The 24,025-nt window shown below is 41.2% G+C and overlaps 1 protein-coding gene across 6 annotated transcripts in view; it reads right to left on the reverse strand.

The window, feature by feature from the left end:
- The window catches only part of mol (dual oxidase maturation factor 1 mol), an 87,579-nt gene that overhangs the window by 40,918 nt on the left and 22,636 nt on the right, over window positions 1-24,025 (reverse strand). Inside the window, exon 1 of one of the 6 annotated variants that reach the window (XM_019055504.2) lies at window positions 4,862-5,113. The exons of the other annotated variants lie outside the window; for them this stretch is intronic. The gene's annotated coding sequence lies outside the window, so the exon portion shown is untranslated. Of the gene's footprint in view, window positions 1-4,861; window positions 5,114-24,025 lie in introns of those variants that run through there. 6 annotated transcript variants of the gene reach the window in all.

Consider the following 24,025-nt stretch of genomic DNA (forward strand, 5'->3'; position numbering starts at 1 on the left):
AATGCTTTCACGGTGGCGAAGAGGTTTGGATACACGCTCATGCTGCCCGCAATGTTGTTCCGTTTTCATAAGATTTATGGATAGTTCAAACTGGTCATGCTTCATACTGTGAAGGTGGGGCTTTGAACTTTCTTACGGATTTATCACGCATCCAGTATGAGTTAACCAGATGTATTGATATTGCGTCTGATTTTGACGTTCTTCACAATCAAAAATATCCTCGCTCGTTGAATATGTAGATTTAAATACTCCTCGCTTTAAGATAAGTGCATTTGGATCGTGGAACGTGGTTTTTTACTCAATCCAAGAATTAAAATTCAACAATTCGTGCAAATCTACCTGACGTGCTTTTTTTCCTATTCTGACGTTTAAGTCTCCAAATGGTCTTGCATTCATTATAAACATGACCGTTGCGAGAGGAAACCGTCACTCATGTAAATAGTAAATTTACCCTCCCCCCCTCCTCGCCTCAGACCAATAATGGACAAGAATGAGAGGAAAAAGAAGGGAAAAAAGCAAAGGAGAAAAAAGAGGATGAAAAAGAAGAAAAAGAGGAGTAAACATGAAAAGCTCTGAGAAATGAAGTAAATGAAAGAAATGCGAAGAATTTTTGCACCCTTGAGGCCGCGGGTTTACCTATACACACGTGATTGTATTCTTTTTGTGCCCCTTGCGACGGGCCTGATTACTGATGTCCAAAGGAAAATTATGAAAGTCACATACGCGTGGTTTAAGTGTTATCACTCGGCGATAAAGGCGCTATTTTGAAAGAATAGAAAATTATACTGGATTGGAGCAGCTCGTACATTGATCCCATACGGACCGTGCATTGATGAATGAGCAAAGGAAAAACGCCATATGAACATTCGAATGTTGCCAAGCCTTCCCCGATAAATCATCTTTTTTTGAAAATAATTGTAGATATTTTCCCCTGAAACGATGCGATTATATAAATCAAATTGCAAGCAAAATTCACAATAAAATTGGGGGGAAATATACTCAAGTTTTGCGGAGAATCCTTGCCTTATCACAGAAAATTTGGCAACGCCTGAAAGCCCATGTGGCGCTTTTCCTAAGCATGTCAGTATGGGCTGTATTGATCCAGTTTATTTTTCTATTCGTGCGTTTAAGTCACCAAAAATTAATGCGTTCATCGCTGCGTGAAGATATCTGCGCACGTAGGAAGACCTCTGACTTACTCTTCTAACCCTAATGAAGGAAAGACGACTCTTCATAGACTTAAACGCACGGATAGAGAAGAGGACTGGGCGTCAGCTACTTGCCATTTAAAATGCGAGATCGTTGCACGCAGAAAAATAAACAGAATATTTCTCGTTATAAGAAATGTGCCCGTTTTTTTTCTTTTTCAATTTCAATAATTTTTCTCTTTTGATAAAAAATCGTGAGGAAGGATTAAAGTTTCTTTCGATTTTTTAACCATCACTTGACATCCTTGTTTTTTTTTTTGGCTCATTTTCACGGATTGATCCATAACATGTACCTTAATTTTTCTTTTTTAATTATTTTAATAGATATTGTTTGAAGCTTTAATGAAAAGAAAATAAGGATTCCTTCGAAAAAAGACGAAGAGAAATTGCGTTTCATTCCATTTGTTGTTTCTTTTGTAAAAGCTTCTTTCAAGATGAATTAAACTTCTACTTAACTTATTGAATGTCTCTCCGATAAAAACTTGAAACCTCACTTCCTTATTGAAACGTGTTATAGTGGTATAAATTCTTGATTGGGCGGCAGGTGATTGAATCACATGACTAACAGAAAAATCTTAGGATGGAGAGCTGCGTCTCCCAATTCTCCCATCCACTCGGAGTATATGGCATGTGAATCATTTTGAAGGTCCACTTTCGAACGCCACGCCTTACATAATGGCAGTTTCCATGTTACCTTGGTCCTTGGTTCCACGTTTCCATTACGAAACCCCAAAGCCAGACCACTTGGAATCTCATCTGATCTCATCGGCTGGATCATCGGAACTAAGATTCTTAAAATTTATTTAATTTGTTTTTTTAAAAAAATGATAAATAAGTATTGTACTGATGAAGGAACTCTAGACTTTTTTCCCGACCATGGACAGTTTTCATGATTGAGTGAGTAAGAACACTTAAGGAAGTCAATGTTATGTAAGTTATAAGTACTAAGTACCTATGAGTTATACATATGAAGTTAATTTTTTAATTTAAAAGAATAATGAATAAATTAAAATTTTTCTAATGAAGGAATGCCAGAATTTTTCCTTCTGCCTCGGGACAGTTCTGCCATGCTTAAGGAAGGACGCCGTTTAAGCCTTCAGACGTTGCAAAATTCCCTTTGACAAATCACGAATTTTCGGGAAAATTTATGAATATTTTTATTCCGATTTTTCAAAGAATTTTTTTCGTAATTTGATCTAAAATATTTGAAAAGTTCAAGGGAAAATATACATAACTTCCTTCGAGATGAAAAATTTTCTGAGAGGAAATTTGGCAACATTTGAATGCTCGTGCGGCGTTTTTCCAGCACGGCTGAGTTGTTATGATTAAGAAAGTAAAAATGAATAAGTCGAGTGTCTTCTCTTCTTTATTATGAAAACTGAATGTTGAGTTGAGTACTTGAATAGTTGGCTAGTTCAAACTGAGTCCGTCTAATTTGCTAAATACGTTGTTCATTGCGTCATTTATCAATCAGAATCAGTTAAAAACGAGTGTTGGTCCCCAAAAATAATTTTTCATTTTCTAAGAAATCTATGGCTTAAAATCTTCATGGTATTCTGCCTCTGATCGGACGGCGAGAAGGAGTGTTTAATAGAAAAGGTTACGTCATCAGTTGCTCCCATACTAACTTATTTATGGTATTGGATTGGATTGGTAATTGATTCGGCTCCAAACGAGAAAATAACCTCTTCCAATTCCACCTATTTCTAACTATGGGGATTACTAATATCTACATTTTTGCCTATAATTTGCACCTGAAACATTACTGAGTATTCATAATTTTTTTTTTCAATGTAAAGGAAATATTATACTATGTTTTTTCTTTTATCTTATGCCCATACCATGTAAACTTTCTAAGTTGCTGATAAAGTAATTTAGTTTAGGAAATCCGGCTTGATCGGGCTGATCATTGGAACTTATTGACAAAACGATCGACAAAGGAGCCAAAGGGAAAATGGTGCGATCTTATTGGTGGAAGCGGGTGGTTACGAGAATGGGCTAAATAGACTGACTAACACTAACCAACGTAAGACCATTTAGTTGGTCCATTATTTTCCCTCTTATTGTTAGTCTGGAACAACTGCCCGTTTCAACCGGTAGGGCCACTCCATTTTCTTTGTGTCTCCTTTGTCTATAGCTTTGTCCATAAAATTCAATAATCAGCCTTCTGAACTTCATAACTACAGCGTTTTACCGCACTATCTCTTGTCACGGAAAAAGGAATGAAGTGTTGAATTCTTATAAGTCGCACGTCACGCCATGCTATAACCGTAGGGGAATGCCCAAGGTGAGGGCAACATTGAACTTGCTGCATGAATCAAAAGGTCACATAGTCCGACTCTTGCATGTTTTTACAGCCTAAATGTTAAAGGAAACAGCTACTCGTCACGCTGTTATGATTTAGTGCCACTTGTTATTTTAATCTCGGCTTAAGTTAATTATAATAAATTATTTGGGCTCACGTTCAGCTTGAAGATTCAGGATTCTCTTGTAGAGCCACAATGCTGGTGTATTATCTGCATTGTGATCATCGTGCATCATATGATCGTGCCTCACAAAAATGTTCTATGGCAAAGTCGCGGGTCTAAACTTACAACTTTACGGTGGTTTCCCGTATTATTACTTCTGAATGCAATTCAACGAAACCCGCCAAACCACATTCAATGCCAAACAATTGCAATCTGGAAGGGTTTATTTTTCAAAATTCCCTATGGTGGATGGAGATCCCATTCCCTTCAACTGCACCAAGGGGGAGGTTTGTTGTTGGGGGGGGGGGGGGGAGATATAGTCCCTCTCTGCATCCGCTACTCTGCTTTTCAAAGGAAGAACGCCGTATGAGCCTTCAGGCGTAGCCGACTTCCCTTCGATAAAAACCGAATTACTGGGAAAATTGCGAATACTTTTCTTCAACATTTTCAGACAGTTGTGTTCGTAATATGATCTATAATATCTGAAAATTTCAAGGAAAAATACATATGACCTCTCTCGAAAATAAACATTTTCTTGAAGGAAATTAAGCAACTCTCGAATACTCATACTTCCCTAACACGGCAGCACTGCTCTGCACGGAGAAAAATCTATGGCTTATAAACCAATTGGTGGTTCATATGGAACACCGCACTAATAGTATAGTGAAGGCAACATATAATAATAGTACATATACCTTAGTTATGGTATATTGGTATGGTATAATTGTAAACTTTTTACTTCTGTACAATTTTAAGATAAAAACTAACTAGTTTATTTTACAATTGCAATTTATATGTTTTGTTAAACTCTTATCCTAAATCATTACATTATTCATTCGAATAGCCCTGTCCATCACTCATAAAAAAAATCCTAGACTATATGGCTACCATACTATGGTGCGAGCTACCATAATATGGTTCACAGACCGATAATCATAAGTTCATATAAAACTATTAATGGTGTTCCATATGAACCACTAATTGGACGCATTTCTGCCAAACGGAACTATGTGCATTATGACGAGAGCTCTGTTATGGATGTATGCATATGGGTCTCAGGGCTCAAGTCTTAATGCACATAGTTCCGTTTGATTGAAATACGTCCAGTTGGTTGATAAGCCATAGATTTTTCACAGTGTGGGTTTCCCCCCCGGTCGCAAAAAATTATTTAAAATAAAGGCTCACATTAAAGTTAGGAAGCACTATATGGAGCCGTTGGTCCGGCGTTGGTTAATCCTGAATCGGTGCACTAAACACTCACATACACTTCGCGGCGGGGTGGACCACATGAGGCACCGGGCTGGGGAAAAGACGGCACAAGTTTCACGGGGGGACCGCGCGCGGAGATAGGTCGAGGTGGGAACTAGGACTGGCGGATGGCTCGTCGGGTTATCCCGGCTCCGGGGACCAAGGTTGCGTCGCGGCGGCCGCGGCCTCGGATGCGCGCGCGCCCGCTTCCTCACGGCATGCGAAAGCGATCACTTCCGAGGTTACCCCCGCCGCCGCCCCCCGACGACGCCCCCGAAGTTTCGGTACAGTAGCGCGGGAACTGGAGTACGTGTCGATGCCCGACAGAGGGCGCGCCCGCTCTTGGCGTCGGGAAACCGGAAATCGGGATCTCGACGCGCCCGTCGCCACGTTCGGCGTCATTGAGCGCCGACGACGTCCGACGTAAACCGACGCTCGCGCCGAGCCGGATCGCTTTGATTTAGCCGGCGTCCGCGACGCGTTGGATCCGAGCCGCCTCGTTTGGGTCGCGTTACTGGGTGCCGTATGATGCATTGTCCGTTCTCTTGACAAACGTGATGAATCAACGAGGTTAAAATTAAAAATCAAATATATCCTTACCCACGCATGGATGATCTAATAGGCCTGACGCTGAATTTAAAAGGTTGAAAATTAATGATCGATAGAATTTGTCGGGTATAATCCATCATCTTAGGCCCTGGTGACTGCTTCCTCCTGGCTCGATCTGTGGAGATGCAGTTCTCTTGTTGGCCTACACTGGAAGAAAAACACATTGGGTCTAGAGTCCAGACTCTTGAAAACATTGACAGGAAAATGGACAATTGATTCAATCAGATTTAAGCTTAAATCAAAAGAAAATCCGCTCAAATTAAGAGGCTTGGTCCTTGATTCAAGCTTAAATCTCATTAAATCAAGAGTATTTTTTCTTGTCGATGCTTTTAAGAGTCTGGACTCTAGATCCAATGTGTTTTTTTTTCCAGTGTACCAGGGGGTAAGTCCGTCCCCTGTCCGCTACTTAGTCCAGCCCTCAAAGGGCGCTTCGCGGCCTTAACAGTTGATTGAATAGAACGGAATCATTTATGGACTATCTTCTCCTATCAAGGGCCGCAAAAAGCATGAATTTGGGCCGCGTAGGTGTGTGAAAAATAATGAGCTTTTACAATTCTAAAATGGAAGTATTCACAACAAGCGTCTGAAAATACCCCCTTCATTGCCGTCACGATCCGTTTTGAGCGTAATTTCAGCTGCAATCAACTGTCAATGCAAACGTTCACGCAGCCATCACCAATGCATGGCTGCAAATGGGACTTTTCGGAGACTTAAACGCGTGGATATAAAGAAGAGCGCGTCGGTCGCCATTTGAAACGCGCCTCTCAAGCTAATATTCTCATGCACACATACAATCTCACCCGTCTCCCTGTTTTGCCGATAAATCGAGGTAGAGTCAACACACAATCGAGATCGTAGCCACGACAAGACTAGGGATATTTTCGGACACCATCTTGGCTTTCTCGACATTGCTGCTGCCTGACGTTTGAATGGTAGCCCAGCGGGCGCGACTTGCAAATGGACATATTTCTGCCGAACGGACTATGTGCACCATGACGTGCGAGCCCTGTTATGCAGATATTCTTATGGGTCTCAGGGCTCATGTCATAATGCACAAAGTTCCATTTGGTAAAAATACGTCCAATTATTTTTCGTGGGTCCAAAAATCCAGGAAAATCGCTTTTTACTGGGTGTGCTGTCATCTTTTTAAAAATGTAAGTATTAAATTATTGGAATTTAGTAACTGTACTATTCTGCCGTGCTAAGAAAAAAACCGTAGGAACCTTAAGGCGTTGCCAAATTTCCCCTGGTAAATCACTAATTTTCAGGACAATTGTTGAATATTTGTCCACCAATCTCTCAGCTAATTTTGTTCGCAATTTCACCTAAAGCTCCTGAAAATTTCAAGGAAAAACATTCATAACTTTCCTCAAAAATAAACATTTTATTGAAGGAAATTTGGCAACTCTCGAATGCTCATGCGGCGTTCTACCTTAGCACAGCAGTATTCTCCTTTACCAAGGCAGCAGCGTTCTTGCCAGTGGCGTGGCGTGCTTTGCGATATATCGATTTTTATGCCACTTAAACCTATGGAAAAGGATCGATAAACAGGATGTTTGCAGCGAACACCTTAATAATCGATTCTTTATCATAGGTTTAAATGGTATTACAATCGATATATCGCAATTCACGCCACGCCACTGGTTCTAGCTCGTACCGCACCTCTAGCTAAAGAAACAAATAACTTTCCGTGTGAGCCCCACGTAAAAACGCGGTTATGCTCAACGCAGCAGCGGTCATGATTGTCAGATTGTGCCGGAAAATCTGATAGCCCCCTCCCCTGGCGTGTAACATAATGTAAGATACGCGCATTTTACCTTACAAGCAGGCAATCTCTGGTGCGGTGTGCGGTACGCATCGCTCAAATCCTCCTGCATGCCACTCGTGAGCGGATTGCGTAAGAACGGTACGCATGCGCGCTCACGAATAAAACCAGACGCCGCACAGTGGAACAAGCTACTCGTCAAACGTACTCTCTACCCTCTCCCCCCTCGCCTACCGAACGACCTCTCCAAGTGTGTTGCGTTTTTTCGTAGGCAGCTACCAAACTACAATGGGCCGGTTGCAAACTTTTGCTAGAGCAAAAATAAGAGTTGTTAGTCATGGGAAGTGTCTCAAAAATCACGATGAGCGTATCGGCAAAGTCTAAAATGAACACTTTACTTCACAATTTGCGCACTGAAAAAAAAAACTCCAGCCGTGGAGCCGCAATTACGGGCTATATAGACATACCGTCCGTTCCGGGCTCAAAGGCCGAAAATTCCGGCTGCTGGAGGCGTAGCTTCGATTGCTCCGGGTTCAGAGGCCGAAACTACGGTTCCAGCAGCCGGCATTTTCGACCTTTGAGCCCGGAACGGACGGTATGTATATATAGCCCGTATTTGCGGCTCCCACGGCCGGAGTTTTTTTTTTTTTTTTCAGTGCATAAGAAATTTGCCTTTTTTCGAGCTTCCCGCCTCAAAAACGATACCTCAGCACAGGTGAACATTTCGTTAGAGGAGTCATTCCATCCAACCCCTGCTCACAAGGATACTCGTACTAAGCAATGTTCAACATAGCCGACGCCAATCTGCCAGAATACATGTGACGGGACGATGATCCAAGCCACCTGATAACAATCGACGTGTTTACATTCCCTTTTTTCTCGCGTTCTTAGATATCCGCCTTGAGTGAACTGGTGCTCTCCTCAACTTGCGCGCGGAAGCGTCGCGCGTCGGCCATGCTGAGCAGGGATATAACGACTCCTCTTACGAAATGTTCACCTGTGCTGTAGGTAGTATCCTTTTTGAAGCGGGAAGCTTAAAAAAGCGCATATTGCTTACGCAGATTGTGAAGTTAGGAGTGCATTTCAGAGTTTGCCGATGCCCTCATCACGATTTTTGAGACATTATCTTTAAAGAACAACTCTTATTTTTGCTCCAGCAAGAGTTTGCAACAGGCCCATTTCTACATCGTGGGTCGTGGCCCTTTTTGGGGGAGGGATTTGTTAATTTACATCTCGTTATTTTATATTTTTAAGTTTTTACACCACACACATAGAATGACATTTTAACACTTAAAGAATCGGAGCAGGCGAGAGTCTAAAATCGAGCACTGGAAAAAAAAACACATTGGTTCTAGAGTCCAGACTCTTGAAAACATTGGCAAGAAAGAATACTCTTGATTCAATCAGATTTAAGCTGAAATCAAAAGGAAATCTGCTCAAATTAAGAGGCTTGGTTCTTGATTTAAGCTTAAATCTGATTGAATCAAGAGTATTTTTTCTTGTCGATGTTTTTAGTGAGTCCGAGTATGAGTGAGTACTTGTTCCGTCGGGAAGCCCGTCGGTGAACGGCTATGTCTTATCAGAGATTACCACCTTGATTAAAGTGGTAGGAGAGCTTAACATGTTGTCAAAAGTTCCTCTGCGAATAGCTCCACTGTGCGGCCACCGTCTGCGCGACTCACGAAAATGTTCGACTCCAAGCCGCGGGGGACGCACAGCGCAACTTAAGAATGTTCGTCTTCCGTTTTGACAGCTCATGCTCAGCGATGCATTGTCTCCGGCTCGCGGCGAAGAGGGCTTCATTCGTGACGAAAGCTCTCTCTCTTCGCCTCCTTCAAGACTGTTGCGATGAGCAACGATTCAATCGGAAGATCACCGCGATTTTATCGATGTTAATTTATTGCTGTAATAACGCGGGACCAGAAATGGACCACTGAACTAGGCACGAATTTAAGCTTCCTAACAAGTATTTTATCATTACAACGATTCAAGCTTCCTGGCAAGTATTTTATCATTACAACGATTCGAGTAAAACCTGATTCGATCAACGGAAAATACTGGAACTAACTCCTGATCAAGCTATGATTAAAAATTAATGGTACAAGGATAATATTATGCAACACTTAAAATAAGAATTAAATTCATTGTAATAAATTTTGGACAATACATATAGGTTTTAGTCGCCCAAACGCACTTAAATTTGTACTGTATTTGCACTTATCTTTTATTTTAGAATGGGGTTACTGTCTAACCCCAAAGACAAACAAATACGTCAGCCACAAAAAAAAATCCTAATCAATTGACTTATTATTCAGGATTGAATACGAAAAATCTGAAATTTCCGCTCACTAGAAAAACTAGAGTCCATGTGACTCAAATTTCACACCAGAACGGCGTCGGGGAGGCTTGTTGCTTGAGCAGTATGTCCTTTTCCCACCCTGTTTCGTTCAAAGTTTCAACAGTGTTCAATGGGTCAAATTTTCATACTTTTCTACTCCAGCGTTCAAGTCACCAAGAAACTTTAGCCTTGCGGACACTTACAACCACCCATTACAACCAATACGATCACTCCCTTTCCCCTTTCTTTTCTTTGTCTTTCGATTTGTCTATCTTTTTCAATAATCATCCCGCTCCCTATAAAGGTACTCTCTTTGCAACCAACCACTTCCACTAAGAAGGATCATTCCATTTTGTTCTTTCTCTTCTTTGTCCATCAAATTCACTAATCAGTCCTCAGGCTCGACTCTCTCCCTGAAGAGGCACGATATGTCTATTGACGCATATCGATGATGAACGTCGGGTTACAGCTGCAGTGGATGCACAGATAGATATGTGTGTCAAGTTAAACTGCGTCGGAATGATACCTGATGCATGACAGTGGGTCGCCGGTCACCTGTGGCTCGTGCCCGTTCTGCCCGCGTGACCACCGCGCACCGAGATGCGTACTCGATTTGGGTTCGGGTGTCGCCTGCGCCTGCGCAACGCTCGCTCAAAGGTCGCTGCAGTGTAAAAACAATCGGCATTTTCGTGTCCGTTGCAGCCGTCGCGAATCCACCATCGAGGGTCGCGAGGTCGCGGCCGTAGCCTTGCCGCGCCCCGCGGCCCACAGTGAATCGAGTCGGTAGGAGAGGTCGGGCAAAATTTTGAAACTTTAAACGTTCATAACTCGGTTCATACAAAACCTTGAGGTTCTATAAGTGGGACCATTGGTTTCCTTGTGAAATTTTCTACCAATAGCACCCCTTGAACTTTAAAATGTGACGAAATAAACATCAAAATTTACATTTTTAGTAAAAAATGTCATGTCCAACCTCTCCGGAGACGAGACACCCTCACTTGCATCTTGGCTATGGTGGAAGCTTTTACTTTCGGGACTTCAACATTAAACTGTTGACTTACCTACTTGGTTGATGTTTAACAACGTGTTGGCAGTTTCGTTTTGCAAACAAGCTGAAGTTTGGGAAATTTGTTTGGCTCATGGTGTCACCCGAAGCTCATCATCCAACTTGTAGGTAGTTCAACAACCGAAAAGTGATGACTATTGCTATCTTATAATTTTCCATTAGGGAGTGTTGAATCCCCGAAAATAAAAATTCCCACCTATCGCCAAGAGACTAGTGTAGGATCTCTTTGTCTCTGACTCCCTTGAAATTCTTAGGACCTATTAATAGCGGACTATAGAAGCGCATGTTTTGCTAGAATCGCTGAAAATTTGCTTTAAATCGCCTTCCAACCCCCTTATATTTGCTTCCCTTGATTTCCCCACGAAAAAGTGTAAACCCAGCACAATCTTTCCATCCTGTTACTTTCTTCCCGGTGGAAGAATGTCTCAATCTAAAAAACAAAGCAAAAAATTTCTTACTCTTCTACTGATATTGTATTTGACTCGTTTTACGGCAGCGTTAGTTTCGCCTGCAGGTTTGCGGTGGAATGTTTCCGGCGCTGACCCCAAGTGAATCGACCGAAGAAGCTACAGCTATAATTTGAATCGAGCCATCAGTTGAATCGGCGGATGCTAACACCCGAAAAACATATTTCTTGCTGAGCCCCGAGCTCCATAAGAATGCTTACATTCTAGGGCTCATCATATAATTAACATGTTCTCTTTTAACATCCAACGATTCAGTCTCTCCCACTCTCGCCTCCGACCCAAGGTCGGTCCACGATGAGTTTTCCCGGTGAAACTTGGCGGCCAGTACTCGGCAATTTGGCTCTGCGGTGGAGCAAAGTTTCCGGTTAAATCAAGAAAAATTAAGTGAATTCAGAAAATTGAGGAAGAGACCCTCCCAGAATAATGGCGGCGATTCAGTATGGAACGGGTTGTTGCCACCCTCAAACTGTTATCACCCGCTGCACTGTGTGGCTAAACCTGCCAAGGACGGATGAAAAAGGATGTTAGTACTGCTTATCTATGATTTCTAGGATGTATAGTAGCCATTAATACATTTCTGACAGTACTTATCATTCTGTATTTATGCATATGGTTACTTTCACCAACCGCGTGATAAACACTATCAGCAGGCTGATTATAGAGATTACAAAACTATGTACAATGAAGGATGGGGGAAATGGAGCTATCTTATTGGTTGAAACGAGTGGTTGTTTATCTCAAGGGGAAAACCGATAGACTAACTATAGGCTCTCTTGTGGGTTGCCGTTGTATAGTCTGTAACTTACATCCTTTGTCCAGTGCAACCACCCGCTTCCACCAATTGGATCGCTCCACATCGCTTTGTCTATCGCTCGGAACATCGCTTTGTCTATCGCTCTTCAATCGCTGTGGCAATCACTGTATCTATTATTTTGTCTATAAATTGCAATGATTGGCCGGTACGATCCTAGAATGAAAAATTTAGGCAATATCACGCTGTGTCTGCATGAGCACGGTGGCGATATGGTCGCTTCATTTTCTCTTTGCCTTTTTTGTCTATCATTTTGTCTATAATGTCGACTTTTGCTTTGTCTATTGCTTTATCTGTCGCTTTATCTATAGCTTCGCTATCAACTGCAATAAAGATCCTGCTACGATCCCACGAAAATGTAGCTACTATCACGCTATGTCTGAGCACGGTGGCAGTAGGATCGCCTCATGCCGGAATCACACGCTGAATTTGGCGGCTGAATATGGAAGTCAGCAGTCATCGCTCAACGGCTGAAATTTCGCAAATTCGAGTTATTTTCATCCAGATTTGTATCAAATCTATTCGAATAGCTCAGACAAATCCGACATTATCCGATGGTCGCTGAGAATCGTTGCTGAATTTAGCGAATCAATTCGACGACTTCCACATTCAAGCCACATTCAGCTCCCCAATTCAACGTGTGATTCCGGCCTCATTTTCTCTTCATCTTTTTTGTCGATAGCGTTGTACATATCAATGTCAAATGTGAGCCTTTATTGGTCGTGATCTCACTACGAAGATACGGGCATTGAGGCGTCCTATTGTTAGCCGGGAAAGACGATTTGAAAGTGAAATTATGGTTTCATTTCTTCCTCATCTTTTTTGTCCATAGCTTTGTCTATCAATATCAAATTTGAGCCTTTATTGGTCGTGATCTCACTACAAAGGTACGGGCATTGAAACACCCTATTGTTAGCTGGGAAAGACGATTTGAAAGTGAAATTTCGGTGGAGATGAGGCAACGCAAGCGGGAAGCTCTGCGAGCTAATGAGACCGAAGACGAAGGCCCGCAATCGTAACCATTCACCGAGTTAATCGTTCGCCCGACTCATCGGACCGAAGCGCAGCCGCTGCGCGTCAGGGCTGGCGCGGACGCCTCAATTTCCGTTTCCCCCCGGAGAGGGGGATCACAAAAGCAAAAGCTGGGAGTGGTCAAGGGCTTTTTCGACCACGCGGCTCTTCTCCGGAGCCGGGAAGCCTTCGCTAATTCGAGGGGGGGTCAACGGGGGGGAGTTGCGGCCGCATCACTTGGTCGCCAAACGGAAGGAAAACCCATTAGAGCCGCCACTTAGCCGATGACCGGTCGCTGCGGCCTTTGCGGTTGCCCACGAGTGTCTCACGCAGTCGCACCTCGCCGATGAGTTCAAACCGCAACGCGCGCCGTTAATTCCTTCTCAAATTTAATCGTCATCAAACTACTGTGCTGGGGATCAAAAGCATTTGCACTGTTAAAAATTTCTAGACGTCGCAAGAAAATAGATAAATCAGGCATTTTGTCAAATGCTTAGACAAACGGCCAAATATTCTTACTGAGATTGACATTTTGATTCTGTTCCTAATTTTAGACAAAATAATTCATTTCTCCTGTTACCTGTGAAAATTTGCATCATGCAATAGTATTTTAAAACGATTCTAAGCTCTTAAAGGAGCATTTGTTTTGAAAATTTGAACAAGTCATAAAGAAACACAATTTTTAAGCTTTTAACAATCAGATATAAGGGAAGCATATTGGAGGAAGAACGAAGTTCATAGATTTTATCTTGAAAGCTCGTGAGCTGTTCGCCGTAGAAAAAAATGTAATAAACTGTCAAAATTTGCCCATCTGCCCAAGCATTTGATATTATGACTTGTTTGACTACTTGCCCACCTCAAAAACACACACTGAGAAAAGAAGTGCGGTCGTTTGAATCTTCTTTACTGCGTTCCATACTGCTGTGCTGAGGAAGAGCGTCATATGAGCATTCGAAAGTTTCCAAATGCCCACAGATATATGGCTCGTTTTTGAGAGAAGCCCGGATTATTTTTACTTGAAAGTTTCGAATAATTCAGATTGAATATTGCAAGCAAAATTGCCCTAAACATTGGAATACATATATTTAAAACTGTCTCAGGAAATTTTTAATTTCTCAAAATAAGTTTTTGTACATCTGAAGGCTAGCTCTTACGGCTTTCTTCCTCAACACGGGACTATAACAATTGAATTATTTGGCTAATGTACTGTCATTTTGAGTTTCAAAAACGGTATCCTCATTCCTTAGTTCATGCAACCAAGTTTTCAAACCGAACCATCGAATCTTGCATATCGAACGACTGAGCAACAGATTGGCAACATTGTTTTTCTCCATTTAAACACATGGAAATGTATTGATTCTCGGAGGGGCCATGTGTTCTGACTAGAGTCGAGTATTTAACATAAGTTTAAATGGAGGAAATCTGGCGTTGCTAAATTGCTGGATCCGCCTCTGTGTATGTTGCATGAGAGAATAGACTGAATGAACGAATAGTTCCTTTAATCCTTGTTTATCTGGGATCATCTGCAGCTTAAATCGATCGAGGACAAGATAGACAGGTACCATCCTCCACAAAACAGCTTCAAGACTTCAGACTGATCTATTGAGCAATCGAGACTCTTTGAGGAGCTTGGAGGACAAGGCGCATTAGTGCAGCCTTTGCTATTTTGAAAAATACGTGTTTGAACTTTCGATCGAAATTACATGGATCTGAATGACGGAAAGCAAGTTCAAACTGACTTTTTGATGCTTAAAAATTGGAATTTTGGAGACAATTTTTCACAGAATATGCATTAAGACTAGTTGTACTTGAAATCATTAAAATCTCAATTTTTAAAAAAACTGCACTTGTGTGGCTTGCACTCCAAGCCCATCATTTGATGTTCTACCATTCATAATTCAATGGTAATAAAATGACAACAGCGTGTCTGTAGGATTAGTTCTCTGGTTGATTCACTGAACCGTGTTAGTTATCTTTTAATAAGCTGTGTCCAATTTAATACGCGTTGGTTTATTTAACCGATGCATTGCATCACTGATGGTCATCGCCGGGACAAAGCGCATCGTGGCATAGCGCTCATGGCGGTCAAATGCTGACAATTTCAGCATTCCTAGCGAGTTTGACCTTCCTTCCCATATTGTGACGAGGCCCCGTGAGTAGTGGCGATTATTGGAATTTGGCAACACTGTTTTTTCTCCATTTAAATATAAACAGTCGATTCTAAGTGAGCGATAGATTCAACGGATTTAAATGGAGTATTAACAGTGTGGACAACTATCTGGGATCGCCACCGTCCATGAGTTCCACGATCTGCTACAAACTGCACTGCAACAATGTCTTCCCACCTTATTTGCCGTGCTATTGAAAAGAAGTAGTAACGACTAAATTGTCAAAATTGAAAAATTTTCCAAATAATGCGTAAAATACTCTGGTGAGCTAAGCGACTTACATTTTCAACGGAGGTCTTTTCATTCAAAATACTCACCTGTAACAGAAAAATACACAAATATAATTTAAAAAAAAAAAATTATATAAAATATATAAATATTAGGGGCCTGTAGACGCTACGCGGCCACCAACCACTGAAACAAAAAAAAATCTACACGTAAACAATCTTAGAACAACCATGTTCAAGTTATTTCAGAGATGAATGGATACGACGACAGTCGAATGAAAAGTCGATGAAAGTCGACGGGTGCACGCGATAGAAAGCGTATTTTTCTCTGATTGCAACGTCATGCACCACTTTTTATGTATTATTTTTGAACATCGTTTTTAAGAAGCAACACATAGTTTTTCTGAAGAGTTTCTTTGCAGTTCCCTAAATGATCTCAAATATGAGCATCGAAAATTTCGACGCGATATTTTCGTTCGTTCTGTTTTCTTTTTATTAAACCAAAATTAATTTTACGCAAATCAAGTTTCAGAATCGCTGCATCGTTTTAACATCGTCCGAGTTTTTGAACCGTTGAAATGAAGATGAGCATTCACGGAAAAACCGAGTTTAGGGCTGGTACCTGCACCGAAGGTCCCAGCCCTAACCGGGTAGGTAAAATTGCTTCACCTCCACCGCCATAGGGGCAGGCCCGGCGCGCGTAGAGCCCAAACCTACCTGCTTCAGGGTTCAGCCCTACCTGGTAAGAGGTAGACCCTGTCCAGGTAGGGCTGGGCCTTACCCACGCAGGGCCTGCCCCTGTGGCGGTGGAGGTGAAGCAATTCTAGGGCCCAGCCCTAATCTCGTTTTTTCAGTGTTTACCCTTTAATTGTGGTAAAAACCGGGTAGGGACCGTCAAAAATAATGACGCGTGGTCCTAGTTTTGCAGCGAATTTAGTGTCGCGCAAGCTAGGGAAGGGTCGCGCGGTCAAGTGTCGAGACATCTTCACAGTGTTCATTTCAATCCAGCTAGCGGTAATGTGCCTATACCCGTAGTCGAATATTTATCGCAAATAACTCTGGCATTGCGTTTGGTGCAATGCGAGAAGTATTCATGCAGTCTTGTAGGCGATAACATGCGTCTGACGCTGACCGCACTATCTGGCGCAATGCGTGAAGTATTCCTGCAGTCTTGCAGGCGCTGATATGAGTTTGACACCGACCGCATCGTGATTGGCGCGATTATTCGATCTCGCGTTAGGAGAATCCCGGCACCCACCAATGGGGTATAAAGGGCCCATGTTGTATTTCGACGCCGTATTAACATTCCAACGTGGCCTCGGTTTTCCCGATAAAATATTTTTTCTGAGAAAAATGAAAAAAAGCAATTCAAGCTTAATGAAGCAATGGCATGGACTTTTTGCAAGTATGACGTACAGTTTCTTGTGTGTAAAATTTCGATAGAAAAAGCAAAAAGTTCATTAAAAAGTTTAGAAAATAATTTCCGAGGGGAGACAAAGCTCAGCGAAATTCGACGAATCAAAAGTCGATAGGTACCTAATCCGGCTTACTTGGGTAGGCGATGCCTAAAATTAAGTTCAGTCAATGGGCAGATGCCACAACCCCACCTGTCTATGTCGCCAGAGCCCGCCCAAACTATGTATCATTTCGAACGGGTCCCATTTTGGGTATTTTCAAAAGTTGCTTATTTGCTATTTAGGGTTGAAAAAAACCTGGAGTGCTTTCAGAGAATGAATTTTAAAAATATGGTTACAACTGACACATTTGCAAAAACTCGCTGAAAAAGGTAGTCACCTCGACAACCATTAGTCATCATTTGGATAATTGCACTCACTTGTATTCCCCACAAGTTGCTTATCAATCATCATTCGGCGAAAAGTGGTGCTGACCTACGAATACATCTTGCACATGACCCGGTTGCAGTAATGCGCTAGATAGCTGTTATTTTATAGGATCATTCAGAAAGTAAGAATTATTAACTATTGGGCCAAGAACTATTGAATTATTGACGTCTTTACAGAATTTATGAAGTGTGGGTACAAGTACAAAAAATTTAGATTTTACACTAAATTGATAAGATAAATTTCAAATTATTGATGCGGAATCTCTAACATGTATCATCACTTTCTGGCCAAAGTATCACAAGCGCCATCGTGCGACCTTTAAAAATTTCCGCCGCCATTTCATTATTTTACAGAGAATTTTTCAGACAACTTTGTTGATCAATTCTCTGTAAAAAAATAAAATGGCGGCCGAAATCTTCAAACGTCGCATTGCGCTTACTACACTTTGGCCAGAAGGTGGCTATTTATTATTTTTTAGGGGCATTTAGCAACGATGACTATTGACGTCTTCACATACTTTATGAAGGGCGCGGGTGCAAATACAAAAAATTTAGATTTTTCACTAAATGGATGACAAAAATTTCAAATTGTTGATGCGGAACCTCTAAATTATATTGTCTCTTGGTGAAGGTGAAGCACTGCTGCGCTGTAAGCGCTTCCTAACCTCAAAAGACCTTCACATCACCTTAACCCGGTTCCCTGCTCCTCTGCGGTTTGCGGGTAACCTTTCCGCAGGTTGAACCACTTTCTTTTTCAGAGCTGTCGAACTTCCGGTATCGGGCACGCATCGCTGAGCGATCATGAGCGAAGCCACCGACCGCGGATCATTGCCGGTTCTTCCGCACAGAAATCGCTCATGACACGGTTTCTATTTGTCACTTGGCTGAACACTCCATGCAGGTGGTACTAAAGCGTATTTTTGCGTCGTATCTGGTAGAGCATGTAAATCCGATCCATACTGAATCTGGGATTGTATGTTTTTTGGTTGTGGGGCCTCTGCACACACCTTCTCATCTGGGTTGTGGGGCCCTGCACACGCTTCTCCTCCAGGTTGTGGGGCCACCCTATGGTTGTGGGGCCACTATTTGAGACCCCACAAACAAAATCTTGACACAAACCGGCATTGATTGGCCAAAAAAATAGTCGGATAGGTTAGGTTAGGTTAGGCATCCGTTACAAATCCGGCGGCCCCACGACTATTGTCATACAGGACTGAATGTATTTTCTTGTGAACCCGATCCCCGTTTTAGAGGCTCACCAAACGGATGGTCGGGGCTCACCGGGGAAATCGTTGGGATTCAACCTTGTACCCCGTAAAGTACTAGATTTTGGTGAATCTGGCCGGCAGCTCTGAGATCGGTCCATACATTGGTCTGTTGCCTCACTGATGGCACTAATGTCAGCAACTTTTTCGGATCCAAGAGACAATTGGATTTGATTGACGCAAAAATTCGCTTCTTTACTGCCATTCTGAGGATTAACGCCGTACAGACATTCAAATTTTGCCGAACGTACTCTTGGAAAAAATTAGTTGGGGGGGGGGGGGAGGTATAGAGATATTTCGCATTGAAATTTTCAGAAATTTCAAATCGAATTATGAACAAAATCGTCTGAAAAATTGAAAGACAATGGACCACTAGATAAGGTACGAATTTCAGCATTCTGATACATGTTTCTCAAACAAAATTTTACGTAAAACACGATGCACACAACGAAAATTACCGAAATTAACTCCTTACGAAGATATTTAATGATTCTTAATGCGTGAATTCAAACCACCCGCTCATGAAAACTCAATGCTCTACGTGATTCACATCGCGCGCTAAACGTTATCATGACAGTCTCTGCGATATAAAAATCTGGCAACCTCAATCTTGACGCTTTGGCTTAGTTATAGCAAATTGCTAATAGTTTGAACAACACATGATGGGAAATGAACATTGCTCGATTGAGAAGCTTGCTGAAACCGTTGTAGTGGGCGATTTGACTCACGTAAAGTTTTGAGTTTCTTGTGAGCGGGCAGTTCAAATTCCTCGTAACCAATGTGAAATAAAAACGTTAATATCTTCGTTAGGAGTTGGTTTCCGTAATTTTCGTTGTGTGAATCGTTTTCTACGTAAAATTCTGGTTAAGAAACATGTAACAGATTTCTTAAATTCGTACCTTGTCTAGTGGTCCATTACATATAAATTTTCCATAAAGTGCATGATTTGTCAAAAAAAGCTTCATACTTTCACTTTCTTTTCAAATTAAATCCCGATAAAAGTTTCTGTACAAATACCTAATGGACTACGGCGTGACTTGGCGTTCGAGAATTTTAAAAAAGAAATGTTCTAAAATACTTTCCCAGACACGTGGAAATAGCTCGCAGGGACAACAATTAAAATGCTTCCACATAAACAACATCTCACGTAGATGTTCAAATGAATGATTATTTGGTCATGCACATTTATTGATGGTATTATGGGCCCCAAAATTTGGGGTTATTAGTCTCTCATACTATTATCCGTGCTCATTTTTTCTATACTGTGAATCTGGGTATTTAAATGTTAACCAATACATAGGAATACGAGTGTACATGGCAAAAAGGAGAAAGTGATCGCGCATCTATCTACCACGAGTCCATTTAACAAGACGGCAAGATTGTCAAGGTGCGTGTGTGTGTGAGAGAGAGAGAGGTATGTGGCAACCGCGGTTGTTTATTGCATTATTATTTTATTAACTTGGTGCCGCATAGTCTCGCCATTGACCTTCGCCCTTAATAAGAGCACTTTATTCACATTAGATTATCGGTGAATGATCGTGGCACAAAACATATCTTAATTAATTTATTACTTTATTATTCATCCCTCTGTTTTATTTCGTCATCTCTCGGTCCACTTGTTGCAGTAATAAACGTCCGCTTTCGAGAGACTTCTCTTTTTTTTTTCTTTTTTAATTATTTGGTGAATTTTGCATACAAGTCTTTTGATTCGTCGTTTTCATTCGGAGTGTGGATTTAAAATTATTTAAATATATTTTTTGATCCAAATAAGCGTATTAATTTTCCATTGATCCTTGATTAGTCTTTAAAAATTCTTAAATTTATCTGGATGTTATCACACACCGCCAAAAGTTTACTCACAATCAACTTCCCTCTTTCTACATTTCCAAAACAGCATCCTGCTCCTTTAACTCGGCATCGTTTTTATGAAAATGAGAAAATTGTTGGTAAAAAGGCAACCTCGAACAAACCTAACTCTGAGGTAAAACGCGTTTTAAAAATCAAAACGCCGTATCTCTGTAGTTTTTATTTGTTATTTTTTTTTAAAAAAAAGTGGAAAATCCGGTCTTCGGCACTTTGGCCAGATTTCGGGACTTTTTTACTCTGGTCTACTTTGTGAACTTAATGATGAATTCCGAAAAGAAATTAGTGCATATCCTTCGGAAAATACACTGAAAATAAAAGTTTAAAGGCACGCCTACCATGAAAAAGCAATTTCCGCAGAATATATTTGACACTTGCTCTTTCCTCATGCCTATTTTACCTTCAACCATGTACAAACTATCTATTTTTATGTGTATAACATCGTCGGGGTGCGAAATAGGCGTCTCCCACGAAAAAGAGGAACTCCGTTGAACACTTCTCCACGGAAAAATACTTCAAATATTCACGCTCTTGGAGTAGGAATGTGCTATTAGCGATTGAAATCTCGATTAATCGAGTCTTTTTAATTTCGATTGCTCCGCCTCATCGAGAAATGACATATTTTCGAGCCATTGTGAACAAACACGAACGAGCATATTTGTATGCTTCAAAAAGCTGATTATTACTTAACTTCAAATTTTGGAGAGAAAATTAAAACAATTGTTCACTATTTAGTATCATTAATCGTAGCCTTCCCCGATATTCAATATTTACTCTCATGCATTATCGATACTGACGCGATTATGTTTTATTCATTGTTCAATATTCATCGATTGATGAAATAATCGCGCCCACCGTTATTTCGGAATAACACGACTGAGGTGCGTCTGATGCATGGGAGGATTAAACTGACCGAATCCATCGGGACGTTGCAATGTCTACTTTCAACTTTTTCCTTTCGACGTGACAAGTCACTCGCGAGTTTCTGCGAGTCACTCGCCACACGCAGCCAGCCGCGAGTGGCAACGCACTCGACAACTATTACATGAATGCCATGTAAATGAGCGTTACGTCGGCGGCGTACCCGCGACTCGCATCGCGTACTCCAACAGAAATAATGCCGTGCTAAAGAAGAACGCCGTATGAACATTCGAAAGTTGCCAAATTTCCTTCGATAAAATGTTTATTTTTTAGGAAAGATAAGAATATTTTTCCTTGAAATTGTCAGGGACTCGGGGTGAAATTGCAAATAACATTATCTGAAAAATTGGAAGGAAAATATTCATAAGTTTACCAGGAAAATCGTGTTTTATCAAAGGAAATTTGGCACCGTCTGATGGCTCATACGGCGTTCTTCCTTAGCAAGGCAGAATACCTCTCACAGTCTTGCCAAAATTAAACACCCGCAGATTTTGGGGATTTTAAATTCAACCTCAGAAGGAGAAAATTAGAGGGTGCTCAGTATTGAGAATGATTCCTACTCTGCCTCGCTAAGGAAAAATTGCCGTATAAGCATTTAAATGTTGTTAAATTAGCTCTCAAAATACGTTTAGTTTTGATGAAACGTATTCAAATTTCTAATTGAAACTTTCAGATGTTTTAAATCCAATTATAAGCAAAATTCTCTGAAAAAGCGGAAGAAAAAATGTTTTATGTTTTCCCAAATATTAATGATTTTTCAAAGGGAATTTGGCAGTCTTTAAGGATCGTCCTACCGTAACGTTTTTCTTCAACACAGAAGAATCGCAAAATGTAGTATTAGTGTTTCTCATCCTGATACAGCTAATTTTGGGCTTTCCTACTTTTCTTTACATTCGTTGAAGTCTCCTGCCAAAGTCATGATCAAAATCGTCTTTATCGTTGGGATTAAAACTCCAATGGCGCTCCAATATTGCGATTCATATGCTTTCATCGCATCACCGCTTCATACTTCTCTGTGGGCTGGTTACTAAAATTGATAGACAAAGCTACAGACAAAGAACACAAAGAGAAAACGAAACGCTTCTATTGGTTGAGATGGGTGGTCATTATAGACTAAAGGCGAACATTTTAGACTATATAACTATAAGGTCTCTTGTAGGTTGCCGTTAGTTAGTCCATCATTTCTCTCCTTTGTCCATTGCAACCATCTGCCTCCACCAGTAGGATCACTCTATTTTCTTTTATTTGCTTTGTCTATCGCTTCGTCTATCATGTTCAACGATCAGACCGCAGGGTAGCTGGTGAGTCATGTTTAAAAAAGCTCAATATCGATGGCCAAGGTGCAAAGCCACGTAAAATCGCTTCTTTTCATTCTAACTCACGTTTGTAACAGGCCCAATAAAAGATGGGTCACTAAATTGCCACTCTAAATATCCGTACACGTCAGAGACAGCAGTTGAAGAAGCAGTTAGAGCAGGAAGAACTCGCATCTCTTGCAGTGGGTTGTGAGCATTGTGCAGGTGATTGCTTTCTTCTTGTTTATGCAAGTATTTGAGCATAACTTGTTTATTTAGGTGAGACGCTGAGAGCAATAAATCTTACTACCTGTCCAATTCGTTTGTGCCTCATCATTCCCCTGGTTGCAAAATGGGTCGGACGTAAACTTTTGCTGCAACGAAAGGGTGAGATTCATGAGATGCACTGTGGACAGTTGATAAATATTGATATTTTTGGTACAGGTTGCCATAAATTAATTATATTTCGTTGTGGATTGAGGATTGCTGGATTTCCTTATTTTTTAGGAGTATCAATGAAGTGCTTAGTAATAGTTGTTTTTGATGTTTCAATTTTCAGTTTTTGATTAGATTAATAATTTTGGTTTAAATGGACGGTGTTACCAACGTGTCAAAATCGCCACTGGATGGAGGTCCACCCTTTAGGCCGAAGCATTTTGTTGCACCTCTGAAGTAAGGGAATATCTCAATTTCCATGTGAGCCCTATTTTAAATAAAAATTCATGCTTTTTGAGGCTCATACGAAAATCGAGGTACGTCTTTACATCAGAGGAGCGACGATACAGCGATTATCAAAACTCTCGCGGTTTGAATGACAAGGAAATTTGCGAACTAAGGAGCCTCTGCGAATCTTCCATATGGACACATTAATGCTAAAATGAACTATGTGCATAGGGATTGCGTGTGCCATAGTTCCTTTTAGCAGAAACACGTCCATATGGTTGGCGTATTTGCCTTTGCGGTGCGGTCTTAACCGCCTGAAGCAACCAACGCGTTGCGTTCCTTGCTTCGCATCGCGACAAAATCTACATTCTCCATTAAGAATGTTATTTGGACGTATTTATGCTAAAAGGAACTATGTTGCACTTAAACCCTGTGCACATAGTTCCTTTTGGCATAAATACGTCCATTTTTAAGAGAGGATGAGCGCGAATTGTGAACGATTGCAAAAGACCAGACATGGCTGCGATTGCAAAATCTGATTCCATTGAAGTTATCTCCCCGCCTCCACCCCACCCCTCTCCTTGCGCTTCGTTTTGGCTCGATCGGTCATACTTTTTCTCTTTTCCCCGTTGGTTTCGCGATGTTCCTTCATTCGTCTCATCTTCATTCTTGATGATGGACTGCCGTATTTTGGCTCCGATTCGGGTGCAATAATTGTCAAAGGCCAAAATTTATATCGGTGGCTATCATGCGAAACCACGTATCGTAATTGCGGTCTCAAAATCTCTA

The sequence above is a fragment of the Bemisia tabaci genome, chromosome 2 (genome assembly GCF_918797505.1).
Source record: "Bemisia tabaci chromosome 2, PGI_BMITA_v3".
Taxonomy (NCBI): Eukaryota; Metazoa; Arthropoda; class Insecta; order Hemiptera; family Aleyrodidae; genus Bemisia; species Bemisia tabaci.